General features: G+C 29.6%; 1 pseudogene; it reads right to left on the bottom strand.

Annotated features, from left to right (window-relative positions):
• Positions 1-8,579: 8,579 nt before the first annotated feature.
• LOC120582949 (uncharacterized) lies at positions 8,580-8,698 on the bottom strand (annotated as a pseudogene).
• Positions 8,699-19,191: the final 10,493 nt, after the last annotated feature.

A 19,191-nucleotide genomic window follows, 5' to 3' on the forward strand; every position in this document is an offset into this window, starting at 1 on the left:
CTATCTTATTGAATAATGAATGTGGTTGACTTAGCATTGTAACACTGTTAATGATATCTTACAGGTTAAATATGAGTAATTGGCTGTTATAAATAGTAAGCATTGTTCATTCTAATGTAGCCAATTCGGACAGTGCAAAGACAAGTAAATGTTATATGAAAGAGTTCTAAAACTTTATTTATTCATCTTACTTACAGAGTTATTTCATATAGATGGATAAAATGGGTAAATAGGTAGGTAGATACATAGATAGATATGAAGCTGTGCTTATATTTGTATATCAGAAATTGTGTAATTCAAAAAACTTACTGTAATACTTGGAAGTACTTTAAAATTTGGGGTTGGTTCTATATTCTATCTTCTACTATATGCATAATACCTAAATTCAGGACAATATTAAAGCTCTTGGTTTATAAGGTAACTTATAAGTCTAAGCTTTGATTATTCTTTATTTGGCCAGTGAACATTTATTTATTTATTTATTTATTTGTTTATTCATTTAATTTGTTTATTATTTTTCAGTTATAGCTGGCATACAATATTATATTAGTTTTAGGTATACAACTTAATGATTAGACATTTACATAATTTATAAAGTGATCACCTAAAAAAATCTAGTACCCGTCTGATACCATACATAGTTATTACAATATTGTTAAGTATATTCCTTATGCTATACTTTACATCCTCATAACTATTTTGTAATTACCAATTTGTACTTGTCAATCTTTTCCCCTTTTTTCACCCACCCCTCATAACTCCCCTTTCACGGGGCAACTGTTAGTTTGTTCTCAGTATCTATGAGTTTGTTTCTGTTTTGTTTGTTCATTTATTTTGCTTTTTAGATTCCACATATAAGTGAAATCATACGATATTTGTCTTTAACCACAAATGAATGTATGTCTAATGAATGTCAAATGGCAAATTAATTTTGGAATGGGAGCCATCATGAATGATATAAGGCAACTTAAAACATATAAGCAGATTTCTAATTTATTTCTACATAATAGCAAACAGTGGAAATGGATTTGGTCTATAGGTTTAACTATATCTCTGTAGATGTACTGAAGAGGATCCCCATTCTGGAAGAAAATAAATCTTCCTAATACATATGGACATATGTGTGTTACCTGTGAACTTGTGTTGAACAATTTAAGTTTTTTTTTTTTTTTTAAAATGACACAGCATTAATCTCTATCAAATAGAGGCTATATTTCTAATGATATCTTAGAGAAAGTCTGCCTAAAAATATGTTTTTCTGATGTTTGGTGAACCTATTAATAGAATAAATATGTTAATATGTCTCAAAATTTTCTTTCATTTGAAAAGTGCATTATTAATTATTAAAGTAGGTAGATATGGGAAGATAAAAGAAATTTCCAGTAAGACTAGAATAGAACTTAAAGCAGCACAATTCAAAATCTGGAAAAAGTATCTGAGACCATCAAGTCACGTGTAAGATTATATTCAGGTACTGACTTTTAAAAATTATTTATTACTCCTAAATTCCATTGCTTCATATTTTTGAGGTTTGAGTTTTATGACCTTGGATCTCAAACAGCCCTTCATTCTTATTTCACATTAAAAATATAATGTTATAAAATATGCTTAAAATATCTTCAAGTTAATCTTATTTATTAGTTTCAGTAAGAAACATAGCATGTCTAAAGGACAGAGGAATTTTTCCATTTACTTAAGTTTAATGACAGTTTGTTTAACCTGCCCTGGGAAAGTGTTTGGTTCAGTTTTGTTTTATTTTAGTCTTTATGAAATTGCTCTAGAATATGAGTAATAGGAAAATGTAATACTAAGCATGCATACACTAAATTATTCAAATTACACTGATGTATAATCAGTGTGAATTGATAAGTACTTTCTGGAAATAGATTATATATTTGCTAACTGTTAAATCTTTCTGAATATTAGCAAGCATTTTACATTTCTCCTAAAAAAATTCCTCTTGGATCTTCTCTTCTCTTTCTGATGAGTAAAATGTATATACAATAACTGTAAAGCAGGTTACTAAAATTAAACATGTACCAGGACGTTCAGGTAACCCAAATGAGTTAAGTATGTGAAGTAGGGATTCAACAAATCAGAGAAAACACACTTTGTTAAAAGTAGAATGAACTATTTAGCATCATGTGAGTTCGCTTTTTGAAAATGCACCACATAGGATGCTAAATACTTTAGGTTTTTCAGGGGAAACCAGAAATTTAGAGTGATTCTCAAGCTTGATTATACTCCTGAATACTGTTAAAGGAACTAATGCACATGAAATAAAATATACGGTGCCTGTGAAACACCTTTCTGTCCATTACTGCCTTTTTGATGATATCAAGTGCTTTATGTTCTATCCAAATAAACAAAACGTTAAAGATTTGCATGTCCCAAGATAGTACAGCATTCTCTTACTGATCCACTCAATCTCTTCGGAGTCTTTGTAACTGGATTTCACATCTGCAAACATAATATCTTCATATTGTATAACATTTAGAAGTATATTTGACTAATTCCTTTGCATAAACAGAGGCCTATTTAAAGATATATGCCATATTCAGTGTATATACTTTATCCTGATATTTCCCAAATATGTCTGATCGTGAGAATTACCCATGTTGCTTATTAAAAATCTTTATTCAAAGGGCCCCTAGACTGATTCAGTTGGTCTGGAACAGGATTGGCAATCTAAAGCTCTCCAGTTAAATCCAGACCACGACCTGTATTTGTAGATAAAGTTTTATTGAAACACAACTGCACCTGTCTTCCTTAATGCCTGTGGCTGCTTTTCTATTACAATAGCAGTATACAGTATTTGTGAAAGAGTTCATATGGCCAACAGTGTAGAAAATATTTCTTATCTGGCACTTTACAGAAAACATTTGCTGACTCTCTGTCAAGAGAAAGTGTAGAAATATGAATATCTTAAGAAAGCTCCTTCTAACTGACCATTATAATCAAACTAGTTTGGCTCTTTCTGTTTATTTGATATGCAAAGTTATTTATCACAGAGCTTGGAAAATCCTGGGTTACTGTTGAATGATGTAAGTATTATATAGATTGAATTTCAGAACATTTACCTAATCAATGGCACCATTTTAATGAACTAATTCCCCTCCATGACCTTTTAAGAGATGTCTATTAAAATGTTCTAGAATCCTTAAATTTACTCATATCATATACATAATATAAAACTTTTATATTTATCTAGCTTTTAGTCATTCTCTATTTATGTCCAGTTGTTTTTATATGAGGAACAATAGTAGAACATGGATATTGACCTATGGACATAAATGTGAAAAAGTACAATAGCACATTTTTATACATGGCTCAAAGTTTCAGTCATGGACTTCAAAATAACTTATCTTCTTTGTTATTATTACAAAGAAAAACATCCGATGGTAGGAAAAAATAAGGAAGTAAAATATTAAAATTCCAATAAAGAGAGGAAAGGGAAGGAAAAGAAAAAAGAAAAGAAAAGAAAAGAAAAAAGGAAAAGAAAAGGAAAAAGAAAAGAAAAGAAAATAAATTGTATCTCGGCCTGAGAAAATGTTAAATACGCAATAATACTAACATACACAATATTTTTTTTTTATTCTTATGCAATATACAAACAGTTCAAGTATTTTTAAGAAAGAAGTATTAAAATCTGAAAGCATCCTGTTCAGTCTGGATTAATGAATAAAATTGTAATTTATTTGTTTTTTAATCATGCCTCCCCCAGTTGTGACCTCTAATAAACATAAGCTATTTTCTAATCCTATCATTTTATATTTTTAAGGAGTAGGGCTTATTTTCTTTATGAGGAAAGTTCTTTTAGTTCACTAAATCCTTCAATATGCTTCTTTTTAATTCTTCTATGAAGTTGTATTTTAGTTTTTTAGCTCTAAAAAGAGCACATCTAGAAAAAATAAACTGAAAAGAACGGCTGAAAATCAATCAATAAAATAATTCCTTCTAAGCATTAATTTTGCAGAGAGTCTTTTATCATGAGTCATGCCAATCAGTTTGAAAACTGATAAAAAGCTTACTTGGCAGGTAACCACTTGTGGATTATTTATGAACTACTGGTACTATTAGATGAAGTGGTAAGCTCTGCAAAGTTAACAAAATTGCAGGAAAACCTACCACACCCACTCTTAATGGAAAATTTCTTTACTTTTCTCAGACCCACCTGAAAATGGAACCAACTGTATATATCTCTGAAATATAGTCTATAATTATTTATATGCCATAGGAAGATTTGTGTTATTAAGAAATAAAATGACTTAATGTATTCACTTAGGAAGTACCTGAAGCTCTTATTTATTTTGAAACTCAAAAACAATTTTAGCTGAATATTTCTTTCATAAATTTTAATGCATATGATTTTTATTAATGTTCAAATAATTTGAATTAATATTCAGTAATTATTTCTAATGAGTCAGTGAACAATGATATCACGAAGTAGAAGACAATTATTGTACAAGCAGTGCTCATAAGATAGTTTTCTATGGACTATTAATTTACCTACTCAAAACTTACATGTATGTTTCTATAAAATACTTATTTCTATTTCTGTATATTTTTGATGTTTATTTTTTTCAGATTTTTCAACCATTTGAGAACAGGCTATCTATAAATATGACTAATAATAATATGAAAATTTAATATTTATCAGTATCTTCATTAGGGTATCTACTATTAAATTTTCTGGATTCTTGAGAATTATTCTGTTTATATCCACAAGTACTTGCATTACTTATTTGCAAAGAAAAGGTCATTTATAACCTAAAATTCTACTTTTTTTTAACAACATATTGTTCAGAACTACAAAATTTACTATATTTGGAATAATTATATTTAGAGCAATTTAATTTTAATTAAGTTGGTCTGTGAACAACATGGAGGTTAGGGGTACCACCCCTCACCATGCAGTCAAAAATCTGTGTGTAACTTTTGACTCTCCCAAAACTTAACAGTTGTTCATTAGTATTTGTAGGGGATTGGTTCAAGGATCACCATGCATGCCGCAATTAGCAGATGTTCAAGTCTCTTATATATAATGACATAGATCAATGTCGTCAGCCTTCTGTACCTGTGGATTCACAACCATATGTAGAAATACTATTTTGGATTCTCAGTTGGTTTAATCCAATCCTTGGTTGGATCTGTAGGTGCAAAACACCTGGGGCTACAGTGAGCCAACTCTATATTTATTGAAAAATATTTGTGTATAACTGGACCAGCATTGTTCAAGCTTGCGTTTTTCAAGGGTCAACTGTTTTCTACAACTCAAAACTAATATTACATGTTTGTGTAAATTAAATTATTTACAATTTATCTTCCAAAGTTATCTAAAAATAACAAGCCATTTGTAACTACACAGGTAATGAGATTAGTATATTTTTTGCTGAATTGTTATCTGCAAGGCCTTCATCAAATTTATTTTTAGCTTTTTAACCAATGAAAGTTTAGAAATTCAATGGAGATATGTACAATCTTATATAGATTTTAATCTTCACTCTGCTATGTGACTTTTATGAATGCTACTTTTTCTGATAAAAAAGTAGTGACTTTATTTCCTCAATAGCAAAATCTATAATGAACTTTGGAAGTTGAATATATTTGATGCTAGATTAACTTAATTGTGGGCTTCTTTGTTTTCTTCAAATCCTTGAGAAATCTCTTGGTAAATGATAAATTAATTTTCTCTTACCTATTAAAATTTATTGCAAAATTCCTGTATGACTATATATAGGCACATATAACTGACTACTCAAATTTTCTATATGTTTTCTATTTTCTGAGGGGGACGAATTTCAAAATGTCAAAATTTTCTAAGCATATGGTGGTATAATGTATGCAAACATGTTTGATAAATTGTAAAATGTAAGCAAATATTCATATACTAAGGAAATATTTTAAAAGCTTTTTCTTTCTCTCAGTCTCAAAATAAACTGAATAAGACAAAGCATTCAGAATACAGAAACTGGTACAACTGCATTCCTCCTCTCAAAAACTACAAAATAAACAGCATATTATAGTGCTATGCTATAATTACTATCATAGAGTTAAGCCTAAGGTCAAATAGAAACACATGAGAAGCCTCTTGTACTCTGAAGTCTTAACTTGATGAGAAAATTTTAAAAGAAAAAAATAAACTGACTTCACAAATCCTTTTAAATCTAGACTTAGACAAACAAATTTATTTGCAAATCATCATTTATAATTTAGTATTTACATGCAAAGTTATCATCCTAATCCCTATACATTTTTTAGAAGTAAAAAAAAAAAGAGAGAGAATGTAAGACATTAAAAGTTTATTTCTGTCTTTTCTGACAACTATTCAGTACAGAATTTTACTTAGGGCATCTAGGAATATTACCCAAGGAAATCAATTCCTCATTCATGTTTGCTTAGGCTCTTTAGGGTATGCCAGTTAATAAAAGTTGTGATTGCCAGAGCTCAGTGTTTTATTATGTAAAAGCCTTTTTACCCATTCCTTTGGGTCAGCTTTTTAATGATGAACTGAGCTTTCTCTTAGAAGCTCAATTGTCGAGTAGAGTTGGGTTAATGTAGATTATATGAAATGAAGCAGGCACTAGTAAATGACATATAAAACATTTAATGGATTCCAGAAATAGAGTCAGACTATAGAAGAACAAGAAGTGAGATTGAGAAAAACAAGAATTAAATTAGACTTGCTGGTGATTTATCCTGCCTTTTGGGGCAAGGTGACCTGCTTTCAGGTAAATTACTCCAATGCACAGCACAGATGTACCTTTGATATGCGCTTTTTCTTAATTCATTTGGATCTTAAAATTTATTTTAAAGTATATTTTAAAGATGACCCAAAGCAAACTAGGAGCGTAACACTCCTTACATTATTGCTATATCTGAAGTAGAGATGAAGATCCTGAAAGTAAATTTAATTAAGCAATATTGACTATATATTTCAAGAAAAGGTAGGGCATGTGTGCTCAAGAAGTTAGGTTTTCTTTATTCCTTTTGTTTTCTCTAAAATAATTAATTCAAAAGCAATACTAAAAGTTAGCCTACTTTTGATTGAGTTAGACTATAATTAATTTGGGTCTAATCTTAAAAGATATGCTTGTTTATACATTAGAGTCAAGAGATGAAGTAAAACAACATTTGGATTGTCAGAGACAGCAGTTTAAATTATGCAAATGACCACAAAGCATCCTGGCAGTTGACAGTAAAGGGGGAGATGATGAAATGTCTGAGCACAAACTTTCAGCTGAGAGTAAACCTACTCATTTGAAGTTAATGGACTCTGGGACTTGCATCCACATGTTTCTTTGTCAGCTCTTAGAAGCTCTTAAGCACCGCTGCGGTGCTGATGTAAATATGAAGAGCTATTAAGTAAACAAGAGCTCTGTGCTTAGAAAACACATGTAGAAATGGTGAAGATCAGTTATTCAAAATATTTATAAGCTTGAAACTACCTCAGGGAACATTTGGTCCTTAGTCCTACTTTTAAAAAGAAATCCAGCAAGATTAAATGACTTAACCAAGGTCACACATCTAGTATGTGGCTGAGTATAAACATGAAGTGCATCCTCATATTTTCTCCTTTATCATGATGTAAATAGGGATATGCACATAGCTATTATTTATTAGCAACTTGAAGATGTATCTTAATGTAGGGACTGTGAAGAAGGAAAGAAAATAATTATGTATTTTTTATGTTTTTTTTTACAACATAAACATTAAAAAACTGAAATAATACTAATGCCATGTATATATTAAACTTTTACAGATTCCAAGCAACCATCAAGCATTTTTCCTTCCCTATATCTATCCCCCCTCACAGACACATTCTAAACATATATTGGTGGGTGTAGAGAACATTTATAAACATAAAAATGGTTAAATTTGGCCACAAAAATAATTGAAGTCAATATGCAAGAGTATTTTTTATAAATGGAAAATGAATACATGGAATTAAGGATATTTCTCAGTAAAGATATGTAAATAGGACTCAGAATGAGCATCAATTTTAAAATAAATGTGAAGAAATAAAAAAATTGAAAAAGGTTAAGTTGTACATGTAAACAGAAAGGCAGTAAATTACAGATGAGAGCAATAGAGTAGAATCTAAAAGAAAATGATATTTCAAGGAAGAGAGTAGCTAATACTTCCAGATGAGATTCCAAATATGTAGTAAGAATTATAGTGTTTTTTGCAATTAAAAGAAAATTCTGTGCTGTTATTATTTTCTAACGGTTATTGGAGAAATTAAGGCGATTAAACTAGATTTGGTGTGTTGAGGAGTATATTGGGTGAATTATGATAACAGAGCAAAATTATTTTCAAGAGGGTCACTAATGCTGTAGAGAAGAGATATGTGGCATAGCCAAAGGAAAGCATGAATCTAGAGGAATATATGGTCAGTCAGATTATTTTCCTTGAGTCGTTCCAAAGTAGGTAGACTTGAACACATTTATTTTTATTTTATTTTATTTTTATTTTTTAGGGAGGCAACCTTGGTTGACTTGACAGATCACAAGGACCTTGTCAGCTTACAATCCTTATTTTTTTTCTTTATTTATGTTTTTAATTTTTTTTATTTTTTACACCTACAGCACCTGATCTTCCTAGGTGGTCTCCCATCCAAATACTAACCAGGTCCAACCCTGTTTAGCTCCCAAAATTAGACGGGATTGGGTTTGTTCAGGGTAGCATGGCCTTAGACTAGACTTGAACGCATTTAAATGCTGCATGGAAGAAGGCAATAGAGAAAAGGAGGTTGGAGATATAGGGGCAGAGGTAATTGATAAATATATATATATATATATATATTTTTTTTTTTAGAGAAATTGCCTATTTTGAGAAATGGATACCAGTCATGTCAGGAATTCATCTTGATGTACAAAAACTCACTCTTATTGTATAGTGAGTATGAATAAGAAAATTATTTGTGTATACTGAAAAATGATATTGTAGTTTAACGGTACAAATTATCAGGTAATTAAAGTGTATTAGTTTCTGTTTTCTCTGACGTAGAAAAGGTGTTTACATTTGAAAGTGGTGGGATAATACCCTAAGAAGTCTGAAAATAAAGTGGAAGGACTTTAAATAGTCACCGTATAGGAAGAAGAACAAATTAGTTATCGGTATATTGAAGGACTGACAGAAGGCTGAAGAGGCAGAACTATGGAGTTTTCTCAAATAGTTCTTAGTAATTAAGTGAATGAGTTAAAAAAAGTAAATATATTTGGAATAATTCTGGGTGGGCTCTTCCATGTGTGTACAACAGAAGACTAATGGTACAAGGAGTTGCAAATATCGACAAGATATTGGATGAAAATCATAGATCATGAATTATAAGTTATGTAAGGAAATAAACTCTTGAGAAGGGATCAGGATGCTTAATATACTTTAATGATGGCAATGAAAAAGAAACAAATCTCAGACATAATGCCAGTAGTACTCTTTAAAAAAAAAAAATGGTTTGCTCTACATAGGAGCACTTCATTAATGTTAGATTAATTTCAGCCACAATCTCTCCCACTTCCAGAATCTTAATATGTTGTTCGGTTGTTCTGAACACTCTTATTTCTGTATTACCCTACATAAATTTTCCTTTTATAAATCTTAACTTTAATACTATTTACTCAAGGACACTTTTCACCACTCAATAGACCAGGTAGAATCCGTAGTTATACATACCTTACACTTTCCTGTGTTCAAAATCTTTGTTATTTAAAACGTTAAGGAATATTTACATTTCTAATCAACACTTTGACATTTTTCTTCCTGATATATTAATAAATGTCTTTCTTTACTGGGATACCCTCACTACAGGCTTCTAGGTCAGTGTAAGAGTTACACATTGTAGTAGCTCATTTTAAGTTGAAAAGTTTTTCAATTGATAGCAAAAATCTTAAGTCAATTAAAAATAATTTACTTACAATACATGTTTTCTAATTCACCTTAGTAACTTTAATGTAATTTATTAACTCATTATGTTTATAATATTTTCAACCCTTGTTTTTAATATAAATTACAAGTTCTCTGAAGACAGAGATCGCATCTAATATACCAGTCTGTCTAGCATATACAACAGTGCCTATAACCTAGTTGACACTTATAAATTTATTCAAAATTGAATCTTTTTACATTGATCTGGATTTCCATTATATTCAGGCCTTTGCTGATAGGCTAATGATATCATTTTTCTACAAACATCATTTCTTGGGTCAGAGATACATTTTCAAATGTTGTCTTTCCTAAATAATCAAATTAAAAGCACAGACTTCAACACTCTTAAAAATTTCTTGTTGAAAAACTTGAAAAAAGAAATTGGCAAACAAAAAGGATATGGAGGTAAGCAGATAGCTGAGGACATATGTTAAGATTTACCATACAATAGGTATGAAAGATGAGAACTGGTTATATTATTGTAGATCAAAAAATGTATGAAATAATCTAGCAACTTAAAAAGGCAAAACAAATATGCACTGAATGATAATCTTATTGTTCACTACTAAATTGGAGACAGCCATAAATACAAATTTATATATCACAGATGAGTAATAAAATATATATTCAAATAGGATTAGTATTTACTTATGAATTTATGTAGTAGTAAACATTATGTCAGATAATCAAACTATATATATTGTAAATTATTTCATGTTACCAAGGACATTATTCCTATTTTTATTCTATGATATTTAAAGCAGATATTTTTGTTGGAGAACATAATTTTTTAAAAGGATTTTAAAAGTTTATTATAGTTTGACCCATTGCTGCTGTGCCTTCACAATGAAAAGCATTGAGACATTTTTTATTTTAGGTCATTTCTGACATTAGAAAATGGAAATCATGAGTTGTCTCATTTCTAGTCCAATTTCTACAAGAAAATAAGTTACAACTGTAAATGAGAATTTGAACTTTTAGAAATGTAATGGAAGAGAACCACGTTATTTTTTTCCAATTCTTCGTTTTTGGCTCTGGTGTCAAAATACTTTTTACTATGCTTTTAGGTCCACAGAAGAGCTTTCTTTTGCCAACAAACTGTTTAGAAAAATAAAATTTAAATTCATTTATCCAAGCTTTAGAGTTACTCTGTTTGCAATTTTAGTAAATATGCAAGCTCTCTTCTTAAACACAGGTTTAATCAAAGTATATTTGGGCCCAAATGTACCCATGGATATTCTTTTCTTATTAATAAACCAGTAACTATTAATTTTTTTCTAGGCTACTCTTACTACCAACTTAATATTAATTTGTATTTAGTTATAGTTCATTTTAACCTGAGAAAGTTTTTGGATTAATAATAGAAAACTAAAATCAGTTTTAAAAAATAAATTATTAATAGCCCATATTTTTATAATATTTTAAAGGGAGAGGTTAGTGTTAAAATGAAATATTACATAAACATGAGACCTGATGACTAGAAAAAAAATAATAAAAAGAAGAAGTTTCAACAATGAGAAATGGATGCATTTTTAGATAGAGATCTGATCTGAAAGCTTTGGTTTAGAAATGGGTCTAAGTTCAATCGCCCTTAGTAGCCTCTCCTGAGCTTGTCGTAGTACTTACTATTGTAAAAATTATATTTCTGATTGACACAGCTTTTTCAGGGAAGACATGAATTATTGGAAAGTAATATTTCTATCGGACTTTTCAGTAGAATAGTAAACTTTTAGCTCATATTAAACTCAGTTATTATACACCACAATGAAAGCTAAAGATTGGTGATTCTTATTTGCAAAAAAAAAGGGAGATCTGTCTTGCACTTACAATATCAAACATTCAGATCATCAGTTTATTTGCTCTTTCTGCTCTGGCTTTAGCCACTCTGAAAATTCTTTTCTCCTCTGTGTTGTTAAGATCTTAAAATCTCCTATAGGTTTATTCCTAACTTCTGTCTTGCCTGAAATCCACTTCACTTTCTCCTTTAATTCTGAATTAGAGCAGCTTTAAAATGTATGCTGTGGGTTTTAACACCATCTGGGTATTATTTCTCATTCACTGCTATGTCAGGCTTCTCCAGGCCCATCTCTTGTTTTATTTACTGTCGCTGACAGCTCAATCTGTGGGCCTCCCTCTTCTTCCTCATACCAATCTTTTAGAATTAACTTTAAGAATCATTCTAAAGAGATTTTCTGTGATAGATACTCCTTAGATGCTGCTGTTGCTGCTGCTGCTATTACTACTGCTACTACTATTACTTCTACTATTACTAAATATAATAATAGTCTAATTCTGAGGAGATGCCGTGAAACAGGCATACTATAGCAGCAAATTTTTTCTATATTGATATGTTTTGCTAGAAGTAATATGACATATATTTCCAATTAAATAAAGTCATTTAAGGCTCATAGAAGCTAGAAGTTAGAACAAAATGTGTAAAAACTATGCAAAAAAATAGCCAAAAATAAAATTTAATTATTTCTTTTTGGAAATGTTAGCAATAAAACAAAACAATATTAAATGACCAATAATTAATTTTAATTATTATTTAATATAATAAAGAGGAGTAAGTTTTGAAATTTCATTTGAGATCTGTCTTTTCGATGATTAAGTACACTCCCAAACATCTATACTGTGTGTTCTCAACTGCTTAGTTCTGGATTGTCCAGTAGTTTCTGTATTCTTGATGATAGTAAAATGCAACCACCTTTCCAGAAAATTGCTGGATGCCATTGCTGCAGAGTACTGGAGAATATCATTACTGTCAAAGTCTCTCTCTCTCCATCTCTCTCTCTTTCTATCATATATCATCTTATCCATCATCCAATTAGCCATCATCATTCACCATGCTAACTAACCATAGTATACATTCACATATGTATAGTACTACATTTATATATCACAAAACATATATTTCATTTTGTGCATATTTTATTTTAAGATAAAATTATAGTTTTATTCTATGAGAAAATAATATCAAGTTAAAAGTCATTTTCTATTTTGAAAACATCAATAACTAAATTTATACCATCATATTCAAGAAAAAATATGTTTTCTTAGATCTAGTGCCATATTGTAATAAAGTATATTGGAATCTAATGGTTTGTTTTTAGAATAGCTTATAAATGTTACTTTTTTTCCTGTGGAACTGAACCAGCATTTCTCTTTGTTTAATTTTTTTTTTTTTTTTTAAAGAGCTGAATTACAATCCAGAGCCAACAAACCTATATGCATTCAATATCTACTGTGGACTCAGCACTTAGTTACAATATCACTGCTACTTCTGAGGAGCTTTGAGTTTCCTTAGAAAAGAAGATTGACATATATAAAATAAGGGAAACAGAGCCGTTGGGAAGAAACTAAATCTGACTCTTTTGTTGTGATTTATAACAACAGTTTTTATTGCCAATTAGCCATGTGAGCCTGTGCAAGATGATTTACTACTTGAGATTCAATTTCCCTATTTATAATACTGAAGAGATCAGTTATTCTGAAATCTACGTTAAGGATAAAATCTTGATTCTGAAGAAAGGATAGTACAATACAATGCATAATCAACAGCTGGGTCAAATGGGTACAGCTTATGAGAACTATAAAATTTAGAAAGTTTGACATAATTGCAGAGTTGGATTCAATAGCAGATATAAAAATGGAAAGCTAATAATTTAGTTAACAGTTGTAATATTTCCTAAAACCCAGATACTGAATATAATGGGCATACATTTTATTATAGAGTCTACTTTCAGACAGAGTAAACTAAAACGTTTTCTTCTACCTTTTGAGTCTAGTAAGAAATAAGAAAAAAACAACTAATTGACATGAACATGGGATTCTAGTGCGATTTCTATGTGTGGCATATATAGTTTTTGATTTTCTCATGAAGAATGAGAGAGAGAGAGAGAGAAAAAGAGAGAGAGACAGTTATTTTATCATTTTATAGAAACTAAACTCAATTGTGTCTCATCCTAGAACCTGGTAATTCAAGAAAAAAATAATTCAAGGAGAAAAAAAAGTAAAAAAGAACATAAAATTTGCCATGACTTGAATTATTTCGATTCTGAATCAACATTCCAGTTGCCTTTGCAACGTTTATTCTAAATATTGTTGAAAATTATTGTTAAGCTTACTTGTTTATAAAGTCTAAAATCAACCTTTCACCTTTCAAAAAATAAGTTAGCCTGCTACCAGTGTTTTGAAACTCCTCTGGTCCACTAAGTCCCATTGATAAAAAATTGACTCCAAGGTGTTTGAGAAAGTATTTCATGTGGACCTCGATATTATTCTTTTAAATGTCTGGAAAAGCTTGAATTCCATTATCAATTGTGCCATTATTGTCATCATACTTGTTAGCTCACTCTTTCAACCTCAGCTAAAATGCCATTGCATAAATGGTTTTTTTGAATCTGAACTTTGTTTGAAAGTGATCATCTTATACTCTCATACTTCACCTAAAATATTTGAGAGATTCTATTATCTCTATGAAATTTTATTTTTATTTATTGCATTCATATTCTTATACTGAATATTAAAAAATAGCTTCTTTAAAGTCGTTTTCAGCCAATTTTAATAGTTCCATCATTATTAGTCTGTTTCTATTGTCTATTTTTCGCTTGTTTTTTGGACTTGTGGTTCTTTCTTCTGTATGTCTACTAATTTTTCTTTTCTTTTTTTTTTTTTTAATTATAACCCAGAAATGTTTGTCCACCAACAATCATGCTAAATCAAGGCTGTTTTGAAAACTTGGTAAGGTTAGGCCTGTCATCCCTTTCACTTCAGAACTTTCAACAGAAAAAGAGAAATCCTGACATACTAATTGCATTGGAACATCATGAACTTCTAATCTTTGTCTCTCCCTGAGATTGTCAAGTATTCTTGAGTTTCTCTCTTCAGATTCTTAGCCCTACCAGTTCTCATTGCCTTAAAGCTCTCTGATGCCTTCATGCATATGATTTCTGTATTTCATCCAGATTTTTTTTTAAATAATATTTTTGGTGTAGCATAAGCTAAAATATTCTATCCAAATCAGAAGCAGAAGTTCCTTAACTAACTCATTTTAATGCATCTCTCTCCCCCCGCTTCTCTCTCACTGTGTGTATCGATATATCTAGATCTAGATCTGTATGCATATCATAGAGCACATTACAGAACACTTACTTTTACGATACATCTAATTAAGCACAGAAAAATAATTGTGTTGATTTTTATATTGAAGCTTTCTATTCATTGGAAACTCAAAACCAAATGAATTAGAAATAAGAAGATAGTTCTTTGGTAAACTGCCTGAGATTACCTTTTACAAATTAACTTGTTTAAATCATGCTAAAATTGTGTGGCTTACTATATTCTTTTATTTATTCCTATTTTTATAATTTTTTTTGTATTTTATTCACACTTTTTTTTCAACTATGATTGGTCAGCTCTTTTTAATAAAACAAATAAGCAATATTATTAATACTATTTCATTTACTCATGTTTGAAAAAATTTTAGTCAAGATTCTACTTGCAGAGTACAGACTTCACCCTCACAAAAGGAAGAGATATATTACCAATTATCTTACAGATTATTTCAACAATTTATTTGGTCTAATTTTTCAGGTGTCTAAGAGAAAGAGCAGTTCTTGTAAGAAGCAGTTATTATAAACTCTTTCTGGTAATTGTAAGATGAAACATTTATTTCTGTTTGGTCTAAAGATCTGGGAAACTAACTTCAGTCTATTTATTAATACTAATACTTGGAATGAAGCTAATACCATTTCCAATCATAACATCAGCAAAATATAACTGGATTCTTGTCAAGAACTTCTTTTAAGAAGAACGTGGTAGATGAACAAAAAATAAAAATTACAAAGTCTAATATTTTACTTACCTCTTTCTAACTTTGATTTTATTATTTATTAGGCAAAAAAGAACTAGTGTCCTCGAACTTTTTGTTCCAAAATCCACAGCTCATGACTTTTATTATTTAAAATTCTTGTTTGAACTCCAATCATCACAGCTACAATCCAACCAGCAGAATTTTTTAAGTAATAAAAAAAAAAAAAAGACAAATTTTAAGAATATTTTCCTTAAGTGGGGTATATGTATTTTAGTTCTCTTATTCTAGAATTTACACATATATTTCTGGGAAATATATGTTACTTTAGGCAATCAAGTGTTAACTAGCACTCATTAATATTATTTCAAAGAAAGGAGAAACACATAACAGGGTAAGCAACAGGAAGTCTCTGCCACAATTACCCAAATGAAAAGGATCTCATAATCTTTTAATTTGTTTAATTTAGTTTAATGCTAATTTTAGTTTTATTGTTACTGACCATATACTGACCTAATAAAATGGCTTTTTAAAAAATCACATTTTACAACTTCTAAATGGAGTAAATTGATTGTTTTAGTGTCAAATGCTATGTACTACATTTTATGACAGTATGTATTATTTAATAAATTGCTGTACTTTATTAATCAGCATCCTGCTACCTTAAAACAGCCTGACCTCACTTTATGTGATATAATTTGACTCAAGAAAATCATCTTTTGCTCTATTCCTTAGTTTTTCTGCCATTGGGAAACTGTATGATGAACGAAAATATCAATTTTTCAAGTGAAATTTTTAAAAGAAGATAAGTTTTAGTGATCAATCATTATAGCAGGTTGTCAGTTTAATATAATGGAATATTGTAGCAAATCATTGTAGAACGTTTAACCTAAAATTTTCTTTAGCATTACTTCACACATTATCACCTACTAAAGTGTGTTTTAATGAAATGGCCCTGCTGAAGATGTCACTTCCATGAAGAGCAAAGGAACTACTTAAATTATTTTTCAAATATTTAGATTTATTCATTCATTTTTTAAATGTTTCTTATTTTAAAAAATGTTAGGAAATTGTCCTATTATTTATTATATGACTAATTGAACAACTATGAGATATGTATATACCAATTCTTCAGAATTTTATTGAGTTGTAGCCTCAGAAATGGTCCCTTTCTTGTTTAGAGTCTCTGCATTATATATTGATGAAAAAAGGTTAACTTTTTTTTTTAGTGCAAAAAAGGCATCTCTTAGTAAATGCATTACAGAGAAAAATAAATAATGAGTTGTCATATTGCTGCACAAGGAACTGTTGACATGATAGTAATGATTTTTTACTCTTATGATACATAGTTATTTAATGGTTTAAAAGACATTCTTAGGGGGAAAAAACAGCACTGCATAATAAAATAAAAAAGAATACATATCTCATCAATTCCAATGGATACAAGTGAATCTATTTTCTTACCACTTAGTAATCACAAAATTAGTAGAATGAGTTGATAGGCTGAGATTCTGGTGCTAGTAAAAAAAAGTATTTAAAATAAAAGTATGCTTCTTAAATAAAATGTGTAGAATTGATGTGTCTGTCAGACTTCAGTAGCCCTTAAGCTTTCGAATATTTGTTTTCAAATAAGAAGGAAGCAAAAGTATGTAAGAAGGACCTAGATAATTTTTTATGATTATAATAATCAGTGATGAGCTAGTAAAAAATTTCAGACCAATATTCTGTCATTCTCTGGTAAAAAGACAACTCAAATAAAACTTGGAATTCTGTTCTGAATTTATACATCTAAGAATATATATCCCTGTGCTTCAGTTTTTTGACAGTGCTGTACTTAAGTAGATTTACTAAGGAGGTTGAAGTAACAAATCACTTTATCTTTAGAATTTGGATGAGTTCTGTATGAAATTGGCCTATAAAATGTCAAAATCAGTCACTGTGATTAATGAAAAAAGCAATGGAATAAACTGAGCATAACATTTTTTAAGTTAAATTTATTTCAGAATATTTAAAGAAATTAATTATTCTGCCATATTATTGCTATTTTTATATTATCTCTTTCTGTATATGTTGACATGTATATATTCTCAGAATTATCTATGTGCAAGTATATATATATATATAAGAATTAAAATATATATATAACAGTCAGAGTCAGCAAGAAATAGAGAACACATATAAAAGGAGTAATTGAAACGTGTTTAATAAGAAGAATATTTATAAAAGTATAGGAAAGATTAATAAAAATCAATTGAGAATAGCGAAACACCTGGTACAGCAAAAAGAAAAAGCCTGAAAGTTACATCAGTAGTTATCAGACACTGTGATTAACCCGTTTTTCATTATCCATAGCATATTTATTATTTTATCAATCTTATAATACAAATTATATAAATTCTAAATTGCTAACCCATAAAATTATGTAAAATAAACTTATTAAAATTCAGTATTTGCACAGTTTTTTTAAGTCTGATGTTATGAAGTAAATATATTTTGTTCAAGACTAGTTCCCAATAATTAAAGGTGGTTATTGATTTTAATTACAGATAGGTTCTTTTTTTGTTGTTTATATTCCATTTTCAGTATTTCTGCACCCTTGGGGTGTGTGTGTGTGTGTGTGTGTGTGTGTGTGCGCGCGCGCGCGCGTGTTTGGGTGTGTCTGTGTTTGATTAGTGAAACATACTATGGTTCTCAAAGTCGAAATTATTGAGCAATTATATTCATAGAAGTATTTCCCCATACCTTTTACTTCTTCCCATCCTTCATCTATCTACCTCATTCCTACTTATTTTTGTATGTAACCAATTTCTTTGATTTCTTGTTTATCAACTTTGAGTTACTTTTTCAGAAATATGCAGACACTATGTTTTTCACTCCCTATTTTTTCTTACACAAAAAAGTAACATACTATACTCTTTAGCACTTTCATTTTTTAACTTAACAATATGTCTTGAAAATTACTTCAATTCATATAATTTTATAAATCTTACTCATTTTTGTTCGTTTATTTGCTTATAGCTGCATAATAAACTTCTACTTTTTTAAATAACTTTTCTATAGATTCTTCTTTTTTTCTTGAGAAAAAAATATATATCTTCTGTGAATAGTGAAGCTTTTTTTTCCGCTATCAAATCTATATCTTATTGTTTCCTTACGCTAGAGTGACATTCAGAGCTTACAGTAAAATTGTTCATGGAGACAGTGAATGAGGGCACATTTGTTATGTTCAGAAGAGTTCATTACCTTTTCACTAATACAAGATTGAGACACATTGTTTTTGACAAGGAAGGAAGGGTTTCTAGGTGTCTCTAGAAGGTCACAGTAGCAGAGAGAAAATTTCCAAGTTCTGAGTAATTATGGTTTTTTTTTCATTCTTTATCACACTCTATTCTGGCTTCTACCCCCATGTTATACCAAAACTGATCTTCTTTAAGTTTACTGATGAGCATGCT

Source organism: Pteropus medius, unplaced genomic scaffold, assembly GCF_902729225.1.
Source record: "Pteropus medius unplaced genomic scaffold, Ma_sr-lr_union100, whole genome shotgun sequence".
Lineage (NCBI taxonomy): Eukaryota > Metazoa > Chordata > Mammalia > Chiroptera > Pteropodidae > Pteropus > Pteropus medius.